This window comes from Nelumbo lutea, chromosome 1, assembly GCF_056320005.1.
Source record: "Nelumbo lutea isolate HS-2025 chromosome 1, American lotus-T2T, whole genome shotgun sequence".
Classification (NCBI taxonomy): domain Eukaryota; kingdom Viridiplantae; phylum Streptophyta; class Magnoliopsida; order Proteales; family Nelumbonaceae; genus Nelumbo; species Nelumbo lutea.
The window spans coordinates 36,460,341-36,475,507 of record NC_142684.1 but is presented as its reverse complement, the minus strand read 5'-3'; the positions used below and the strand labels follow the sequence as shown (position 1 = coordinate 36,475,507).

At 37.0% G+C, this 15,167-nt stretch overlaps 1 long non-coding RNA gene across 1 annotated transcript; it reads left to right on the top strand.

Annotated features, from left to right (window-relative positions):
• Positions 1 to 14,388: 14,388 nt before the first annotated feature.
• Positions 14,389 to 15,167, top strand: LOC148874283 (uncharacterized). The gene is made up of 2 exons (XR_016104969.1): positions 14,389 to 14,795; positions 14,886 to 15,167. It is a non-coding gene; the product is annotated as an uncharacterized LOC148874283 (long non-coding RNA).

The following is a 15,167-nucleotide window of genomic DNA, read 5'->3' as shown; positions in this document are numbered from 1 at the left end:
CACCCATAATAGACATCTAATAATTATATAAAGCAACAAAACACCTATGTTATTTATGCAAAAAATGGAATTAACCTAATATAATGAAATTATTAAAACATAAAATGGAGTTAACATAAAATATAATAAAGCAACAAAACAAAATAAGATAAACAAAAAACATGGATTTCATGTTAAATCAAGAATCATATCTGTTATGCAAAAAATCTGAAAAAATAGACTATTATTTATGCAAAAAAAAAACAAACACCGTGTAATTTAGCATAAAAGGGCAATTAGAAATGAAAAATAAATTACTGTTTATGCAAAAAAAAATAATCATTCATTCTTTCTAATAATCCAAAAAATGAAAAATATACTACTTTTTATGCAAAAAAAAAAAAAAAGCATTCATTCATACTAACAACCCAAAAAAAATGAAAAATATACTACTTTTTATGCAAAAAAAAAATCATTACATTCATTCTAATAGTCTAAAAAAATGAAAAATAGGATACTATTTGTGCAAAAAAAAAAAAACATTCATAATTCATTCATTCAACAAACATGAATCAACAAACAGTAGTCCAAAAATTGAAAAAAAAAGGATATTATTTATGAAAACAAAAACAACCTACCTGAGAACTTTGACGATAGAGCGATGGCCAACTACAAGCTAGCTGGTGGGCGGTGGCCTGGGAGCACCTGTTGGTGCTTACTAGGGGCAGTGGTGATGAAGCAATGAAGCGCAAAAGCTGGAAGGTTAGCCTGAAGCAAGAAGCAAAGGAGGGAGAAATCAGAAGGCTAATATATGAGAGAGAGAACAGGGAAGGGATAAGTAGGGTGACTGGTGATGACAGTGAAGTGGTAAAGCTGGCCGTGAAGGCTGAACGTTGGTGGAGAAGAAAACAAAATGACTTGAGCTGAGTGAGTGGGTGAGTTTGAGATATGAGAGAGACAGAGAGAGAGAGAGAGAGAGAGAGAGAGAGAGTAGAGAAGAGAAGGGAGAAGTGGAGAACTACCATTGTTGTTGGAATAGGGTTAGAATCCATCATATATTTGGCTGAAATTTCAAAAATTTTTCTAACCTTCTCGGGAATCGATTTCCCGATAAATTGAAATATGAAATTTCAGGATCGTTCTTGCATTGAACCGGACCAGGTTTAAAACAAAACAGAAGGGAGATTATACCTTATACAAAGGCCACAAATCATAGATCCCAAGGAAGTAGTTCACACCCAATATTAAACTCAAAACCATTCTCTAATTGAAGATGGCGCAGTGTAAAGATAACCTCTTCAACAACACTTGTTTTTAGAAAATCTGTTGTCCAACTTGTTTGGATCGAGTGGGGTAATTGAGCTTGGAATTCTTCTGATTTTTTCTTGCAAAAACAAAGAGGAAAGCTAATCAAGATCAGTTCTTGAAAGCCTAGGTCATTCTAGGGTTTCTTGGTAGACAAGAGAGAAAAAAAAGAGAACGAGAGAGAAGTGTTCAAGTCTAGTTCACCCTCTTCTTCTTTTATCTCCTTATGGAACACTATCTTAACCTAATTAGGAGATTATCCAAACCTGATTTGGATCGGGACTCTATTAAGAGATAACCCTTATCCTCTTAAGAGGATAGGTGCTCCATACCCAATACCAAACCCAGATTTGACCCAAATCACATATGACAACTTAATTAATCTTATTAATATTGGGCCTTTGACCCATTTTATTCAAAGGCTCATGACCCTAGGTGTTGCATGGCTACTTTAGGCCTCATATTGTATAGTGTGGGACCCCACAAAGGTCTCACTCAAATCCTTAAGGCTCTGGCCCCACCTCTATAAGAGGCTAGGCCAAATTTACTATTCAGAGCAGTGAACCCTTGAGCCAATCAGCATGCGCTCAATTTGGGCCCAACATTTACACCTAAATGATCATTGGATTCAGCCACCCTATGAAGACCTAAGGATAATGGAGTGAGATAAAGCCCATTAGGTAATACTTAATCTCTCGGCCCATAATGATTAAAAACACTACCTGACAGGGAAAGACCTCTCCCCCAGCTGCAAGGTGGAGTGCCACACTCTCTACTCAGATGGATCCTGGGATTAAAACCTTTTGCAAACTTTTTTTATAAAATAGTAGTATATATAATGTATAAATACATTTTACAAAACTAGATTTCAAATACAGTTGAAATCCACTACCGATAGTTAGGTTTCCATCAGAGAGAGTGTAAACCCTGATATTCACTTTGTCCGATAAAGGGGGCCGATCCTATCACTATAATCATCCACTCAGGTGAATTCCTAAATTGCCCCAACATGCTCAATTATTAACCCTAGATGGATCTCATTGATTGGGGTTATATGTAACTTTCCAATTTTGCCCATCTATCTCCAAGGTTCACGACATAAGAGGAAATCGATCTGGGTTCATTGTTTCTTCTAAACGCTCATTGCATGTTCTTGGGGTCTAACCCTAGTAGCTGAGACAAGCCGCTCTACCTGTTTGTAGCACACCAGTGTCAGTCTTGGTAGGACAAATTCCCTAACTCTATCCAATAGCTGAGAACATTCTAAACTAAACGAGTCTCATAAGTGTCCAGTTTAAGGGGTAATTAACAAAAAACATATGAATATCAACATGAAACAACAATGTATTGTATTCATTTACAAATAAATGTTTATGTACACCATTCTGATTGGAACAAAGGGCATACACTGTCTAACAATTGTGGTTGCTATTTCTGATGCCGACGCCGTTGATGAACAATGACTATAAGGGAGGACGAGGACCGGTGCCAAAGGAGAGAAGAGATTTAGGGTTTTTCACTTTTTCTCAAATTTTCTTTGAAAGAAAGTGAATAGTGAAAATTTGAAGGGAAGGGGAACAGGTCAAAGTGGCGGTATATTTTGATTTAAAAAAAATAATATATATATATATATATGTGTGTGTGTGTGTGTGTGTGTATAATATTAGTATTAACGTATACATTCTGGTTGGTTTAGTTAATCATTGGTTTTTTAAAGGTTAATTGAAAATTGAACCGGTCCTTCGGTTTTTTTTTTCTAAAATACCAAATCAAAATCAAATCAATTGGTTTAATTTATTGGATTTTCAATTTGGTTCAGTTTTTTTATTTTTCTTGCTCACCCCTGGACCAAGTTATTTGAATTATCACACGTACATTCTCTATATTCCTTGTCCCATCTAAGAATAGGGGCTTCACCCTTTATAATCATTTCATCGGCTACTAATGTTACATTTGCTCTATTTTAGTGCATGATACTTCATATTATATCACTTTCAAGTTTGCTAGTTGCTACTTATGTTTCAACCAAGAAAAGAAGCCATTTTATAAAAGAACTATGGAAACAAGCTAAATTATCCAAATTTTTTGTATAAAAAATATCACCAAGGCAACACCAAAGTAGGGCCAGGCACCTGGATCCAAGACTCACCTTAACCATTGCAGCATACAAACACACAAAACAAGCAAAATTTGAAAGTAATTATTTTATGGAATTTGTGATAATGTTGCCTTTCCTTAGAAAGGAATTCATAATCTATTCCCTTGAGGAAAATTCTGTCCATATGATGCCTTTTATTGGTCATACAATTTACGCTCAGTTTCTGCAAATTTATGGACCAATAATGCAACTACCAATGCTAGATTCTCTTACCCATATACCATAAAATCTGACAACCTTCATTTCAAGTAGATAAAATTTGGTAATCAGTCACGTTTCTAGTTTCTTCCCATCACTTAATTGGTAAGCATGAAAGCTCCAAGGTACAACCAAGAAAACCTATACCTTCTTAGTCTCCATTTGGAACTGGAAGAGAGAGTTCAAGTTCTCCTCTCTAATAAGGTTGTCATCCACTAAAATAGAAGAATTCTGGAACTAATAAGAAATAGTGATTCCATTTGAATGAAACGTTCACTCCAAAAGAGCTAAGACTATAGCTTCTTTGACGTAACCACAAAAGCATAGGGGACCATCTGACTATCATGCATGCACCTTATGAAGTCTACATCCACTGGGAATTTGCCACCTTAAATTGATCATAAGACAAAACTCAACTCTAATAAGACCACCGATGCCTAATAATCCCTCAATAAACCAAGATCCCCTCACCCTTGTACCCTCCCTAGCTAAACTTCAATTTCCAAGGAACAAGATTACTGAGCAACAGTGAGAGTCAACCCGGATTGGGGAGGGGGATCAAATCCTACACAATAACCATGCATGAAGAAGACAATAACATTAGCCAATCCTTTGCCATATCCAATTTGACCATATTTTTTGTTGGAAGGGTTAGGATCCATCATATGGATGGCCAAACCATGCTAAATGGCTCGGAAATTTTTCAAAAATTTCCTAATACTTTTAGGAATCGAATTCTTTATGTTTTGAAAAACTATATTTTTCTGGATCGGCCTTGCACTGAATCAAACCTGATTTGAAACCAAACAAAGAGGGAGATGTGTACCTGATACAGATACCACAAACACAGATTCCAAGGTGGAAGTTAACGCCCAAATTAGTCCTAAAACTATCCTCCAATGAAGATGGCGTAATGTATAGGTGAAGCTAATTCAGCAACATAGTTTTCAACAAAACTACAAACCAACTACTAGGATCGAACTAGGGAAGGTGAGCCTGAAATTCCTCTGAATTTTTCTTGCAAAAATCAGAAGGAAAACTGATCTCTATCAATCTTTAAAAGCCTAGGTCATGATAGGGTTTCTTGGAAGACAAAAGAGAAGAAGAGAGAACAAGAAATAGTGGTTTTCTAGTCTGGTTTACCCTCTTCTTTTATCTCCTTATGGAGCACTCTTCTAATCAAATTAGGAGATTATCCAAATCTAATTTGGACCTGGACTGTATTAAGAGATAAGCCTTAACCTCTAAAGAGGATGGGTGCTCCATACCCATTTCCAAATCCAAATTTGACCCATAGCACATGACAACTTACTTAATCTTATTAATTATGGGCCTTAGTCCTATTTCCTTCAAAGGCTCATGACCCAAGATGTTGCATGGCCAATTTAGCCATGATTTGTATGGCGTCGGACTCCACAATGATCATTGAGCACATCACAATGGGTTCAATATGGGCCCAACATTTACACCTAAACTCGATTAATTGAATCTTTGAACTGGACCAGATTTCCAATATTGCCCTAGACCTTGGAGATTGATGGGCAAAACTGGAAAGTTACACCCGACCCCTAGACTCGATTATGATACTGCACTAGGTGTCTGATCGGGCTGTCTTTGATGTACCAATCAGTGAGATCCTTAGCAGGGGTCAAAACCTAGGTATGTTGGGACAATCCGAGAATTCATCTGAGTGGGTGATCATAGTGACAGGATCAGCCCCTTTGTCGAACAAAGGTAATGATCGGGGATGCACTCTCACTGTTGGAAACCAAGACTGCTGGCAGCCAATTTCAACCGTTGAGATTTGTTTTGCAAAGTATATTTTATATGAGATATAAAAGTATATATATTATGGTTTCTAAAATGTTTGCAAAAGGGTTTTAATTCCCGGGATCCATATAAGTGGAGAGTGCAACACTGTTCCTTGCAGCCGAGGGAGAGGTCCTCTCTTGTCGGGCAGTGTATGATCATTATGGGCTGAGAGGTTAAGTGTAAGACCATTGAGGTTAATACCTGATGGGCTAATCTTGCATCTGCCCACAGTCCCTGGGTGTTACAAAGTGGCTTGGCCCAGGGACCACTTAGGGTAAGTGTTGGGCCCATAGAGCCCATTCGATGGGTTTCAGGGGGTGCACTGTCTTAACAGTGTATTCGACCAGGCCTTGTAACAAAGGCTGGGCCGAACCCATGTAGCTGATGTGTAGATCAATGCTTGGGTCCCACGCCATACAAGAAAGCCCAACTGGGCAGCAGTTGGGAAGGTTAAGTGAGCACATAAGCTTAATGGGACTAAAGCCCATTTCGAACTGGGCTATTAATTTAGTTAATTAAAGGGGCGAATTCTGAGATGGATTAGCAGTTAGGATAGGGTCTTCATCCTATCCACTCTGAGAGTCCAGATCTGAATGTGATTCAGATCTAGAAACCTCCTAATAAGATTAGGATAAAGTTAATCTAATCTGCAGATAAGATAAGGGTTTATCCTTATCACTAGAAGAGAAGGCTGATCCAAATATGATTTGGATAAGCACCTCCTAATGGGATTAGGAGCTGATCTTTTCAAGTTAACAAAAGGAAGGAGGGGGCAGCATCCTTGAGAGAGAACAAGAAATACATCAGATCCTCTTTAGTGCTGAAATCAAGAAGAGAGAATTCTGCACCCTGCGAATACTCTCTTGCCGCCTCCCTGCTCTTGCCGCCCTGTTTCCCAGTTCGATCTCTAGTTGTGGGAAAAGTCAAGATTGGATCTTGACATCAATTCTTTGAGAAATGATTGAAAAGGAAGCTGTGCTCACGTTCCATCCTGCTGTTTCTTGAGAAGGACAGAGTTCTTGGGGAAGAACACTACTGATTTTGCTCCATCCTGCACTGCGCCATCTTCAGTGGGAGCAGTCTTTGGATCCTTCCTTGGGCGTGAACACCTTCGTTGGGAGATATTGCTTCTTCGTATCAGGTATCATTCTCTCTCATTCCTTTTGGTTCAGATCTGGTTCAGTTTAAGGTTCAAGATTTATCTTTGAAAATGTGATTTTCTAAATAGGGAATGTGATTCCCAGTTGAAGGGAGAGAAAAAATTTTGAAATTCGCCCCTTATTCCACAATATTTGGGCGTCCATGTGATGGATCTATTAACCCTTCAATGATATACTATGATCACCCACTTAGGTGAATTCTCAGACTGTCCCAACATACACAAGTTTTGACCCTTGATGGATCTCACTATTATCATATCAAAGACAGTCCAATTCAATACCTAGTGTAGTACTATAATAAAGTCTAGGGGTAATGTGTAACTTTCTAGTTTTATGCGTCAATCTCCAATGTCTAGGGCATAACTGGAAAATGGTCCTAGTTCAGTGTTTCATCCAAATACACATTGCATGTGATTTAGGTCTAACCCTAATAGCTGGGACAAGCTGCCACAACTTCTTTAACAGTACATCAGTGTCAGCCTTGGCAGGATAAACCCCCTAAGTCTATCCAACGGCTGAGAACATTCTAAACTAACATGAGTCTCATAAGTGTCCAATTTAAGGGGTAATTTCATAGAAACATACCAATATCAACATGAAACAATAATATACTATTTTTTCACTTACAAGAAATGCATTTGTACATTAATCTAATTGGAGTTAAGTGTATACACTGTCTAACAACTCCCACTTGCACTTAGGTCCAATCGAGTACAAACCTTTGTCCCATATTGTCTACGTGTTTCTTAAACACTTTGTATGTCAATGGCTTAGTCAATGGGCCTGCCACATTTTCGCTGATGCTACCATTTGTATCTGGATGTCTCTTCTACCAACAATTTCCCAAAGAACCAATGTTGTCATACAATAGTGGAATGGGTTATATGGTATGACTCCAAATTCTTAGACGAATTTTCTCATCCATACTATTTATTTGGTAGCCTCACTTACGGCAATGAGTTTGGCCTTGGTCATGGACTAGTTTTCTACTACTCAAGATCCCAAGTGTATTCAGATGTCGACTTTCTATCATTTAGATCAAACTATAAATTGGCCTCTATATACCCAACAATTTGTAGTGAACTATCATCGAATACAAGACAATAGTCTTTAGTCCTCTATAAGTACTTTAGTATATTTTTCACAACAACGCAATGCTCTTGTCCTGGGTTAGATTGGTATTTACTTACAACATGATGGCCCAAGTAATGTCTAACTGAGTACACAACATAGCATACATGATGCTCCATACGGATGAGGCATAGGTAACCTCTCTCATGTCCTCAATCTCCTTAGGGGTCTTAGGTGACGTTCCTTTGGAGAGAATGACTCCATGCCTAAAAGGAACAAATCACTTCTTAGAGTTCTGCATGTTGTATCTGTTGACAATCTTATCAATGTAAATAGATTGGGATAATCCAATTATCCTCTTTGATCTATCTATAGAATCGAAGTCCCAAGATATAAGAAGTTTCTCCAAGATCTTTCATTGAGAATTGCTACAAAATCCATACCTTCACCATAGTCAACATTCCTACATTATTCCCAACAAGTAGAGTGTCATCTATATACAAAATCATAAATGTAACCTTATCTCACATTATCTTTCTATAATTACAGGGTTCATCTGGATTATGCTCAAAATTAAATTGTTTAATTATTGAGTCAAATCGGATGTTCCAGCTTCTAGAATCTTGCTTCAACCCATAAATGGATGTATTCAGCTTACACATCATGTGCTCCTGACCCTTAGCAACAAAGCCTTATGGTTATTGCATATAGATATCTTTAGTAAGATCTCCATTTAGGAACGCAGTTTTGATATCCATATGCCAAATATCATAGTCATAGTGTGCACCTATAGGTAATAGTATCTTTATGGATTTAAGCATGGCCACTAATGAAAATGTCTCCTCATAATCAACTCTTTTCTTTGTGTACCCTTTCGCTACAAATCGAGCTTTATAGGTCTCAACTTATTCATCAAGGCCATACTTCCTCTTGTGGATCCACTTGCAACCGATTGCTTTCACCTTAGGGGGCGGGTCTATGAGAGTCTAGACTCCATTGGTTTTCATCGAGTCCATCTCGACTTCATTGCATCTACCCACTTCAAGGAGTCTATGTCCAATATAACTTCCGTATAAGTCATGAGATCTTCCTCACTATCAATAGCTTTCATCAAGTAACTTTCTTGATCATAGCCATAATGTATTAGAGGTCTAGAAACCCATGTAGATCTTTTAAACTAGATATTATTATCTAGAATTTGTGGGTTATCTCCCATTACTCTTGAGCTCTCTTCGTAAAAAGAAAATTCCTGATGATGATTGTTTAGGATGTAGTTCTTCTCCAAGAAGTAGACATTTCGACAAACAAGCACTTTTGGTTCTTGTGGGTTATAGTAGAGATACCCTACGGAGTCCTTGGGTTAGCTTATAAATGGGCAATGGATAGTTTTGGATTCTAATTTTTCTGCACTTATCTTTTTGATGTGTGTTGGACAACCTCATATTTTAAGTGTCTTACACTTGATTTTCTTACTAGCCCATAGTTCGAAAGGAGTCTTAGGAATCGATTTGGTTGGAACCCCATTTAACACGTAAATTGTAGTCTCCAATGCATGCCTCCAAAAGAATATGGGTAACTTTGAAAGGATGAGGAGTGATTGGACCATATCTAATAGAGTTCAATTTCTTCTCTCTGATAGACCATTTAATTGTAGTGTAATAGGAGGAGACAACTGTGATATAATCCCATTGTTTTTTAAGTAGTCCCGAATTCATCAGAAAGATATTCACCTCCTTGATCTAATCAAAGAGTTTTGATTTGTTTCCCTAACTATTTCTCAAACTCTTATCTAAATTCTTTGAACTTTTCAAAGGAGTTAGACTTATGTCTCATTAGGTACACGTAACCATACTAAGAATAATCATCAGTAAAAATTATAAAATAAAAGTATTAGTTTTGTGTCCTAACATTCATGAGACCACATGCATCAGTATGTATAAGGTTAAGTGCACTCATGCTTCTTTTAGGCTTACTTGTAAATGACCTTTTCGCCATCTTGTCTTGAAGGCAATGGTTTACAAGTTGGTAGATCTTCCCTAGTTAGAAAATCTAGAGGACCAAATTTTACCAATCTTGCGATACGTTCTTTATTAATATGGCCAAATTGGTAATGCCACAGGCACGTTAGATTAATTGTATCACATGTTCTTTTCTTGAGGATGTGCTTCGATATGGTTTCAATCACATTTGTTTCTAGAAAAGGATGGAGAACATAAAGATCATTCTCAAGTTTTCTGTGAGTAAGGAATTTATTATTCAATTTAATTATAATCTTATTACTGAATAAAATAGAATAAACACAACTTAGAAACTGAAATCAAATTTTAGTACATAAAGATAATCTTTTAATGTAACAATTCCTTCTCTAAAAATTAAATCTATTGTTCCTATAATAGTTGAAACAGTTGAAGTCGTCCCCAAGTAAAACACACATCATCATCATTCAGCATTCAGCTGTTGTTGAACTCCTGCAATGTGTTACATGCATGAGTGGAAGCCCCAAAGTCAATACACCTAGATGTAGAAGTGACCAACATATTGGTCTCTATGACAAGAGATTCAAAATTATCTTCTTTGTTCTTATAAGATTCCAAATACTGAGGAAAATTCCTCTTCCAATGCTCAATTTGCTTGTAGAAGTGGTGTTCATCAGATGACTTGCCTCTCTTCTACTTCTTTGATTTGCCTCCCTTTTTTTGAGGCTTTTTCTTACCCTTCCTTTTCTTCCCACCAGATTTGCCACCATCAACAAGCATGGCTACTAGCTTATCATTCTTAATTAATTCTTTAGCACTTTGTAATATATTGTTAAGCTCCTACAAGATAACTTTTAGCTTGTTCATGTTGTAGTTTATGACAAACTGATTAAAGGACGAGAGTAGAGAGTTCAGCATGACATCAGTCTTGGTGTCATCATCAAGTTGGAAGAGCATTCAATTTATTTATATAACCTATCATCTGCATGACACGGTCATGAACTGGTTGTGTCTCCGTCATCCTTGTGGGACCACCAATAGTTTGAGGACATTTTGTCTTATAAAACGATTCTGCTCCTCATACATTGTTTTAAGACTATCTAGGATATATTTGCAGATATCAATTTTGTCAAACTATTTCTGGATAGAATTATCCAAGGAGGCTATGACAAAACACTGGACAAGAGAATTTTTCTCTTCATATTCCTGATATTCCCTCATTACCTTAGAAGCCCTATCACCTGGACGTTTCGATGTTGGGTTTTTAGCAACTTTGTCCAATTTCTAAAACGTGAGCACCAGGTTTAGGTTATGAAACCAGTCTGCATAGTTGGGTCCTTTCAATTTGTTGTCATCTAATAGTTTAACAAATTATGTGTGCCATTTTTTATAAAAAAGGCACGATTAATTAGTCCACGACCTTAATATAGTTTCATGCTATGTTTCATAGAATGAACTTTTATTTATGTTCCATTTTCATTTATTAATCTTTGAGATTTCCCTCATATTTCAGTGATGAAGACAGTTCATGCCCCTGAAAATTTAGGAAATCACATAGGTGCATGGGGCCAATTGTTTTAGCTACATAACTTCATCACTTTTTGTGAAGGATCACATATTCATCCATCCAATGACCTTTCCCTTTGGCCTCCATTAGACAAAGTTCATTACCATTTTATGTTAAACATTTCTAATTGGTAAGGGCAAACCCATTATATCGGGAGCCCCAGGGTACCATGGAAGAGTCTTATATTTTAGGATAGGTCCCTCCCACTAGTCTATGACACTCCTATCATCTCATGAAACAATCCCATTGACTATCTCAGTGAAATGGATAACCCGATTTTATAGTTCATTTCCACCCACCAATTCAGCTTGTTTTCATGTTAATGACGAAAGGCCTTTAGAGATATCATCTTATGATATTCCCTATCTCATTGCATTTATATTAATTATGAGGGAACGTGCATATTAATCCCTAGTTCAGATTGCATAATGTTTGAAACTTTGTCCACCACAAAAAGCCTAAATGTGAAATAAATCCTAATGGAAGGTTAAAAACCACAATGTTTGAAACTTTTTACCACCATATTTCAATGGATAGATTGCATTTTGTGAAGATATATCTTAATGTACATTACTAGAGTAGCCCTTGTTCTACAATATCATAGTTCTTACTATTTTATTTGTTCTTTTTATCTTTCAGCCCTGTAAGGGCATTCTTGTATCTGTACATACTTTTTATCTCTTTAATATAAAAGAGGCTCTTTGGGGTGGGGGTTGATTATTCTTGACACCCCTAGATCTGTTTTCTTCTAGATCTGAATTCAATTCACATGGTATCAAAGCAGGTTGCTCTTTGATTTGAACTCAATCCACAATAGAATGGTGTAGCTGAATAGAAGAATGGACACATTCTCAGTGTTGTGTAGACATTACTACAGGAGTTTCATATTCCAACTTCATTTTGGGTAGAAGTAGCCAGTACAGCCGTGTATTTGAACAATTTTCTTCCATCATCTGTTCTAGGCAACACCTCTCCCTTCCAAAAACTTTTTGGTTATCCCCCATATTTCTCTAGCCTCCATGTTTTTGGATGTCTTTGTTTTGTTCATCTTTCTGTTTGTGAACGATCTAAATTAACTGCTCAGTCTACTATGTGTGCCTTTGTGGGATATAGCCCTGACCACAAATGATTTTTGTGTTACGATCCTACTATTCATCATATTCGGATTTCTCGGAATGTTGTGTTTCTTGAACATATCTCCTTTGCTAAGGTTGCTAGATTGTTTGCTCATTCCATCTCTGTTTTGTAAGACTTTGATTCAAATGACACTACTACTTCTTCAACCGAGAGAGATCTTCTTGTCCTCACCTGCAAGCGACTACATGTCTTCGCTCCTACGCTTACAACCCCCCTTCCACCCGGTCCAGAGCATTCATCTCAGATATCCTCTATAAGTGATACCTTGACCCAAGATCCTCCTATTTCATATAGTAGTTCAGTTATTCCAATTCATCGTTCTACCCATATCTTTCGACCTCCTAACCGTTGTGGTTTTCCTTCAAACTATAGTTCCTTTTCTGCTATACTTTCTTCCACGGATATCCATAGATCTTATCAGCAAGAAATTAGAAGTTCTCAATGGAAAGAAGCTATGGATGCTGAAATTCAAACCCTCCATGAGAATGACACTTGGGATCTTGTGCCAGCTCCTCCAGATGCTTCTATTATTGGAAGTCGTTGGGTCTATATGATCAAACTGAAATCGGATGACTCTCTTGATTGATATAAGGTCTGGTTAGTTGCCCAAGGACATAGTCAGGAATATGAGATTGATTATGAAGAAACATTTGCCCCGGTCGCTAAGATCACTACAGTTCAGACTCTTATGGCCATTTCTTTTGTTTATTCCTAGACTATTTATCTATTAGATGTGAAGAATGTGTTCCTTCATGGTAAATTAAAGGAGACAGTGTACATGAAACCTCCGCTTGGATATTGCAGTGATCCTTCACATGTTTGTCGCCCGAAGAAGTCTTGTCTTTATATGGCCTGAAGTAAGAACCCAAGGCTTGGTTTGAGTGCTTCTGGGATGTTGTTGTTGCAGTTGGGTATAATCAAAGTTCCTCTGACTACTCCCTCTTTGTTAAGAAAAGACCCCAGGGTATTATTATTCTTCTATTATATGTTGATGATATGCTCTTAACGGGGGATGACCATGACAACATTTGTGAGTTGAAGTCCTTCATAACTCATTTCATATGAAGAACTTGGGTCCTCTCACTTACTTCTTGGGTTTAGAGGTTCATTGTAGCAGTCGAGGGTATTTTATTTGTTAACAAAAATATGCCTCTGATCTCGTCAAACTAGCTGGAATCATTGATGAGAAATATGTTGATACCCCCTGGAGCTAAATGTCAAGCTATCCAAATCCAAAGGCCTCATCCATCTTGATGCCACCCTGTACTGTCATCTTGTTGGCTCTTTGATCTATCTTACTATGACCAGGCCTGATGTTTCACATGTTGTTCAGGTGGTCAGTCAATCTGTCTCTGCCCCAAGGCAACCTCATATGATTGTAGTTCGTTGCATCATCCGTTATGTTTGAGACAACCTCTCAGGGACTGTTTTTCTCTTCCTCATCATCCATACAATTGAGGGTTTATGCTGATGTTGATTGCCTCTCACGTGTAGATTGCCGACATCTTCACCAAGGCCATGACTAAGAGTCGACATCTCATTCTTGTGGGCAAACTATCAACATCAGTTTGAGGGGGAGTGTGAAGATATATCTTGATGTACATTATTAGAGTAGTCCTTGTTGTACAGTATCATAGTTCTTATTATTTTATTTGTTCTTTTTTATCTTTCAGCCCTATAAGGGCATTCTTGTAACTATACATACTTTTTATCTCTTTAATATAAAAGAGGCTATTTGGGGTGGGGGTCAACTATTCTTAACACCCCTAGATCTGTTTTTTCCTAGATCTGAATTCAGTTCACACATTTCATTTAGCCTACTCCAGCCATTAGATCTCATTTATAAGATTTATAAAATAGCACTAGTAATTTTCTCTTTTCCATTAATGGGTACCACCATGCTTGAAAATCACATATTAAAAGATCTCTTACTAATGAATTTTTAATTTCTTGAAGTTTAATTCTTGCCTTATACTAACTTATTCTATGTTCTTATTTTTCTATGATTTGTTTTAATTAAACCAGTAAATATCAATGGATATACGACGAAGTCTACGAAATCGTGTAGTGGCCAAGAGTTAGGAACTTCTAATTAATCGCAACAGATAGGAGAAGATCATAGCCAATCCCAACCACATCAAGAGGTTGAGGGTCATCAACGCTTACTAGTACATTCAAATGTAGAACATTTAGATGCTCCAAGAAAGAGGACTCAAGGGCCCACACATCGTAGTGATTTATGGGGAATGGATCCAAATAAAAGAATTGAAATTCAAATTAATGATAGAGGACAAGGTTATGGCGATGGGGATAGAAAGGTTGTTGATCTCATGGTAACCTTTGCAAGAAATTGCCATAAGGTGCCAATTGATATCTTTGATTGGCGAAAAATGCCACAAGAGATTAAAGATGAGGCATGACAGCATGTTAAGGTATATATATTAAGTAAATTATTTCTTGTATCATGTTACATTACTTAATATAAATGACTATAAAATTGTATGCTTTTATATGTCATTTAGGAGCGATTCATAATAGAGGATAGAGCAAAAGAAAAGGGTTATGGACACCCTCTCTAAAGCTTGGAGGGAATGGAAGCATGCATTAAAAGCTGAGCATTATGATATTGACCCAATAAACATAAAAAGAAAGCAAATTGATGATTCACAGGTCAATCTTAATCAATGGAGGAAGTTGGTTAGATTTTGGAATTTAGAAGAAGGCAAGGTAATTACTTAACTTTTTTAGAAAGTATAATATGTGTATGACTTCCTCTTTGTAATTAATAACACATTTTAGCCCAA